The sequence below is a fragment of the Podarcis vaucheri genome, assembly GCF_965113315.1.
Source record: "Podarcis vaucheri genome assembly, chromosome: 17".
NCBI lineage: Eukaryota > Metazoa > Chordata > Lepidosauria > Squamata > Lacertidae > Podarcis > Podarcis vaucheri.
Window position 1 is genome coordinate 737,464 of NC_138755.1, and position 6,248 is coordinate 743,711.

General features: G+C 45.6%; 1 protein-coding gene across 2 annotated transcripts in view; it reads left to right on the top strand.

Annotated features, from left to right (window-relative positions):
- Positions 1–6,248, top strand: part of PTPN18 (protein tyrosine phosphatase non-receptor type 18) — a 91,948-nt gene that overhangs the window by 664 nt on the left and 85,036 nt on the right. The window contains exon 1 of one of the 2 annotated variants that reach the window (XM_082205826.1): positions 54–92. The exons of the other annotated variant lie outside the window; for it this stretch is intronic. The gene's annotated coding sequence lies outside the window, so the exon portion shown is untranslated. Of the gene's footprint in view, positions 1–53; positions 93–6,248 lie in introns of those variants that run through there. 2 annotated transcript variants of the gene reach the window in all.

The following is a 6,248-nucleotide window of genomic DNA, read 5'->3' on the forward strand; positions in this document are numbered from 1 at the left end:
TTGAAAAACCAACCCTAACCCCTCTTACTAGGTGGAACCCCTGTTGAGTTCAGTCGGACTTGCTTCTGAAGAAACATAGCTGAAATTGTGCTGTAAGTTATTCTAGTTTACCTCTCTATCCCTACTCAAAGCCAGTTTGATTTTTTAAATGTATTGCACTGCTTCCAGAAGACACAGATGTCCAGACTTTAACAGGCCTCTAGGCAGACAGAGCTCTACACCTGAAGGGCAGCCATCAAAAAAAAACCCTCATTGTGCCCAGACCTGATTTGGAGCACAGGTGATGTATCTGAACTCAAAGGGGAATGCTTCTTAAAGGCCACGGTGGAGCATTAGGCTGAAGATATGGCACAAACTGTTTATTATTATTTATGCCATTGTGGATAGCCACTGGCTCCTTGAACTGAGCTTGCCAAATAACAAGCTGACGGAGCAGACACTGGATCCCTAACAGCAGCCTCTTTCCCATTTTAGAATAATAATAACAATTATAATTTATTATTTATACCCTGCCCATCTGGCTGGGTTTTCCCAACCACTCTGGGCTGCTCCCAACAGAATATTGAAAACACGATAAAACATCAAACATTAAAAACTTCCCTAAACAGGGCTGCCTTCAGATGTCTTCTAAAAGTCAGCTGGTTGTTTATTTCCTTGACATCTGATGGGAGAGCATTCCACAGGGTGGGCGCCACCACCGAGGAGGCCCTCTGCCTGTTTCCTTGTAGCTTCACTTCTCGCAGTGAGGGAACCATCAAAGGCCCTCAGAGATGGACCTCAAAGTCCAGGGTGGATGAGGGGAGTGGAGACGCTCTTTCGGGTATAATAATAATAGTAGTAATAATAATAACAATAATAATAATTTTTAATTTATACACCACCCTCCCCAGCCAAGACTAACAAGCAATAATAAAAACAAGTTGAATGAATACAACTTAAAAACAAGATTAAAATACAACATTAAAATATTGAAACATAAAAATATTAAAATGTAGCCTCATCACAGGAGGAGAAAGGGAAAAGAAAAAAGAGGGGGAGGGAATCAAACTGGCTCCAAGCCAAAGGCCAGGCGGAACCACTCTGTCTTACAGGCCCTGCAGAAAGAGATCAGATCCTGCAGGGCCCGGGTCTCATGAGGCAGAGCGTTCCACCAGGCCGGAGACAGAGTTGAAAAGGCCCTGGCTCTGGTTGAAGCCAATCTAACTTCCTTAGGGCCCTGGACCACTTTGTTGTTGTTGTTTAGTCGTTTAGTCGTGTCCGACTCTTCGTGACCCCATGGACCAGAGCACGCCAGGCACTTCTGTCCTCCACTGCCTCCCGCAGTTTGATCAAACTCATGCTAGTAGCTTCAAGAACACCATCCAACCATCTCATTCTCTGTCGTCCCCTTCTCCTTGTGCCCTCCATCTTTCCCAACATCAGGGTCTTTTCCAGGGAGTCCTCTCTTCTCATGAGGTGGCCAAAGTATTGGAGCCTCAGCTTCACGATCTGTCCTTCCAGTGAGCACTCAGGGCTGATGTTGCTATTTATGGACCTTGAGGCTCTCCGTGGGGCATAGCGGGAGAGGCGGTCCCGTAGGTACGAGGGTCCTAGGCCATATAGGGCTTTAAAGGTTAAAACCAGCACCTTAAATCTGACCCTGTCCTCCACCGGGAGCCAGTGCAGCTGGAAAAGCACTGGGTGAATATGCTCCCATGGCAGAGACCCTGTGAGGAGCCTCGCTGCAGCATTCTGGGCCAAACTTATTCAGGGACAGCCCTATTGAGGCCATGCTTTCCATGAAGTCCTGAGCGGTTACTTGTAAGGTTGTGTTGGCATGGATGTTAAAATCCCCTAGGACAACCAAACTAGGTGTCTCCAGGAGAACATCCACCACGACCAAAAGCAGCTCAGGCAGGGAATCCTTGGTGCAGCGGGGAGGTCGGTACACCAAAAGGAATCCTATACTGCCCCTATTGCCCAACTTCCAGAACATGCACTCAGAGAACTGGGTCTTCCCATTAGGACGCCTGGTGCAAGCTAATGACTGCATCCCCCCTCCCCCCTGCATCCCCCCTCACCACCCACATGACCTGGGTTGCTGTGCATAGGAGAAACCTGGTGGACAAGCAGTAGCAAGAACAGGACCATGCGCCTCGTCCAACCAAGTCTCTGTTACACATGCCAGGTCAAGTCCTCCATCCACGATCATGGATGGCAGTGGTCTTATGAATCATTGACCTAGTATTGCACAGCAGCACTTTACGGTTATGTGGGTCTCCCTTGTTGATTCCAGTATCCTTCCAGTCCAGACCAGAAACCAAGGCAGGGATAGTCTTCAAACAATGACTAAACCTGCCCAACTTTCAGAACATGCACTCAGAAAACTGGGTCTTCCCATTAGGACACCTGGCGCAAGCTAATGTCTTCCTAAAAATCACTGCATTCCCCCACCTCCTCACCCACCTGACCTGGGTTGCTGTGCATAAGAGAAACCTGGTGGACAAGCAGCGACAAGAAGCAGCCCATCTGCCTGTTCCAACCAAGTCTCTATTACACATGCCAGGTCAAGTCCTCCATCCACGCTCAAGTAGTGGATGACAGCCTTCTTGTGACTCATTGACCTGGCATTGCACAAGAGCACCTTACGGTCATGTGGGTCTCCCTTGTTGATTCCAGTATCCTTCCGGTCAAGACCAGAAACCGAGGCAGGGATAGTCTTCAAACAATGACTAAACCTGCCTCCATGGAAATGACATGGTCTGGTCTTAGCGTAACTCCTCCGCCTACCCGTGATCACTGAGATGGGATGTCCCCTGTGGAAACTGCCCGAGCCATTCTGTTGGCTGGGGCCCACTCCCAAGCAGCCCTGACCCTCTCCCCTTCAGAACAAAATACAAACTATACAATAAACCAGTAAGACCAGGGGTCAGCAACCCCATGGGTCACAAACAGCCCATAAGGGTTGTTTAACTGGACCACGAGCAGTCTGCTTGGCGAGTCCCATGCACTGCGCTAAACCAGTGAGGTGAGGGGACTCAATTCTGTGGCACCGGAAATCATGTCTGCGTAGACAAAGATGCTGGAAATCGCATGTGCGATCCGGCCCATGGAGGGATCTCTGCTGGAGTGAACCAGCCCAGGTGAGGTAAACCTTGCCGACCCGAGTAAGACAGTAGAAACTAATTTTTTAAAAACCATTTATACTAAAATAAACTAATCCCCAGCCCCAACTAAACGTTTATCCCATCCCCAACAGAGTAAAAAAGCAACAACAACAAAACATTTAAAATGCCACAGATTAAAAACTATTTTAAAAGATTTAAAAGCATTTTTGACATTTGCCCCAACCGGAGTTTGTTCCAGTGAGTCTGGACTCACAGCAGGGCAATGTCCCTCCGTCCTCCCAGGAGTCTCTTATGTTGTGCAGGGTGAGTCTGGTCCCTGCCCCGTAGGCCAGGTGGAAAGGGCCTTGCAGGGAACAGGTCTTCCTTCCAACACTCATGGCAGCAGCAGTGTCCCAGTGGGCTGAAGCTCCACACGGTCAGGAAAGGCAACACTACATATAGCACATTTTTAGTTAGGCTAGCCTTGAAGCTCTGAAGTCATGAATGACATTCAGTAGATCTGCACCTGTCAGACCAAGTCACAGCTTCTTCAGCAAGAGGGCCTGGTGGAAAGCACCACCACAGATACCTGGATATTCTAGTGATGGATCCATGATCACTCCGGGACAAAGAGTCTAAGAGACTAAAATGGGCCATATTCTATCAGAATTGGAGGTCAGGGCCCTTTCAAGTCACAACGCCTGCCAATATAATTACTTTAGTCTTGTCTGGATTTAGTTATGATTGGCCTGTCTTTCTCTAATCCCCAAAATAAAGTTAGGTAAGTTACAAGGTAGTACAGTACTCCTTTTGTGAAGACCAAGACACAGTCGGATTCTTTTCAGGATTATCCTGTTGAACCTCTGTGGAACAGGCTCTGTGACAAAGGAAAATGAGTACTAAGGACACTTCCATTACCTTTGTATTGTACATATTGAGGGAGAGAATCCTTTTTTTAAAAAAATGTACAACCCTAGTATGACTCAGCCATTTGAATTTTATATTCAAGGCAAATCAAGGATGCAAGCTTCTTAAAGCAGACACCAAGGTGTATTAAGAGAATTTCTAAGAGCAGGAGCATCTCCACACTGCAGGAACTCAGCCATGCAGACAGAGATTACACAGTGGTTTGACTGCATGGACCGCCATAAACTGAAGTGCATCACACATCTGAGCTACCAAGATTAGAACTGCAGCCGACAATGTAAGGCTGTTGTCCCTCAAAATATTTTAGAAGAGCTACAGTCCACACAGCTCTCTGCACATAGGCCAGAACATTCGGCCCTCCAAATGTTGCTGAACTACAATTCCCAACAGCCCTAGTAAGCATGGCCAATGGCCAGGGAAGATGGGAGTTGTAGTACAGCAACATCTGGAGGGCCAAAGGTTCCCCACACATTGCATAGGTCTACTGATATGGCCAACGGGGCATCTGAAAGTTTCTCAGACAATCTGAAGAAATGGGAGCAAGAAACTGAATTGCTCTTATCCAACGAAGCCATATAGATGTGTTACATGGAATACAAACTTTTTTTACTAAGTCTGCTATCTGTCTGTGCTGTCAATACTGAGCCATAGCCATCTCATAGGTTTCTTAGGTTTTTCTTGGGAGAAGAGCCATAGCTCCATTTCTAGGTTTGTGAAAAACACATGTTGGGGATCTACACTGCAGCTCAAGCTTGCCCCGTGCAGATTCACATGCTGGTAATGGTTTTATACCTGATCATCCATACAAAATTACTGCAACGTTGTAAGTGAACTGAATGTTTGCATAGCAATCAGCAATCCCATGCAAAAAATACCATCCCTTGTTAGCTGTGATCTTCTCATTGACAATTTTTAAATAGAAATATAGACTCCTGAAATAATAGCGATGTAAAAGCTAATAAAGTCCAGCAACTGGAGGAACGTGTAGCTACACTCCAAAGAATTAGAGAGCTGGAGCTCTTCTTGGAAGCAACAGAGCACACCGTCTCCACCAAACTACAAGAAAGAAGATTCCACCTAAACATTAGGAAGAACTTCCTGACAGTAAGAGCTGTTCGACAGTGGAATTTGCTGCCAAGGAGTGTGGTGGAGTCTCCTTCTTTGGAGGTCTTTAAGCAGAGGCTTGACAACCATATGTCAGGAGTCCTCTGATGGTGTTTCCTGCTTGGCAGGGGGTTGGACTCGATGGCCCTTGTGGTCTCTTCCAACTCTACGATTCTATGATTCTAATAAAATTAAAATCTCATAGAGAAGTGCCTATTATAACTCTATACACAACCAACTTAAACACAATCATATTTTTGTGCTTGGCAGAATAGACAAAGGCAGATGCAGGAAGATCATAGTACATCAAGGAAAACCAGCTGAATGAACATGTGGCAGCTACATCTATGCTTTCAATGCTGAATTCTAACACTTTTTGTGATTTTCCTGTAAGTTTTTCACCTCACTTCAAAGCAATGCCAGTTGAAGTAAGCAAATATAATGTTTAGAGTTGCACCCACACAATTTCTCAAAAATTCTTTTGATAACAGGTGCTCCAAGTCAGCTGCAGTTCAGTACTAACCTGAGATAAACTCAGCATGGACAAGACTTGTAAACACTCCCTCACTTGATTGCCTGTGGCACCCAAGGATCTCTGCCAGGTGACCAGGCAGGAAAACTCTAGAAAAGCTGGTTCTTTTAGGCAACAAATCACTGAGTTATGTGCAGGCAGGCAAACTAGTAGAACAAAAAAAATGTTGCAACCCTTTTGGGACTTGCTTGAAGGGTTCCAATGAAGGCAATTAGTTCTGATTATGCATTGAAAAACACTTTGCATAGCTTAAACAGATTATCCTAACTAAGTAGGCCAGCAGATTTTTTTAAAACCCCTTTTTAGTAAAAGCGCTTTTGCAAACTGCAGATACAGGGTTCTCCTCTGTGTGAGAGAAGGAGAACAGTACTTCTAAGTTTATGCCTAGTGAGACACATGTCTTTACAGAACTACTAGCTTCCTCAGATGCCAACTTATGCAGATTTAAATCAATGAATTAATTACAACAGCCCTGCTTTTTGCAAGGCTGATGCAGAGAATCCCTGGAAACCAAAGAGTGCAATTGATCCTGACCAGCTAAAACAGAAGATATTTTTCTAAACATGGTGGCAGATGGAGAAAGAGACAGATATGCCGAG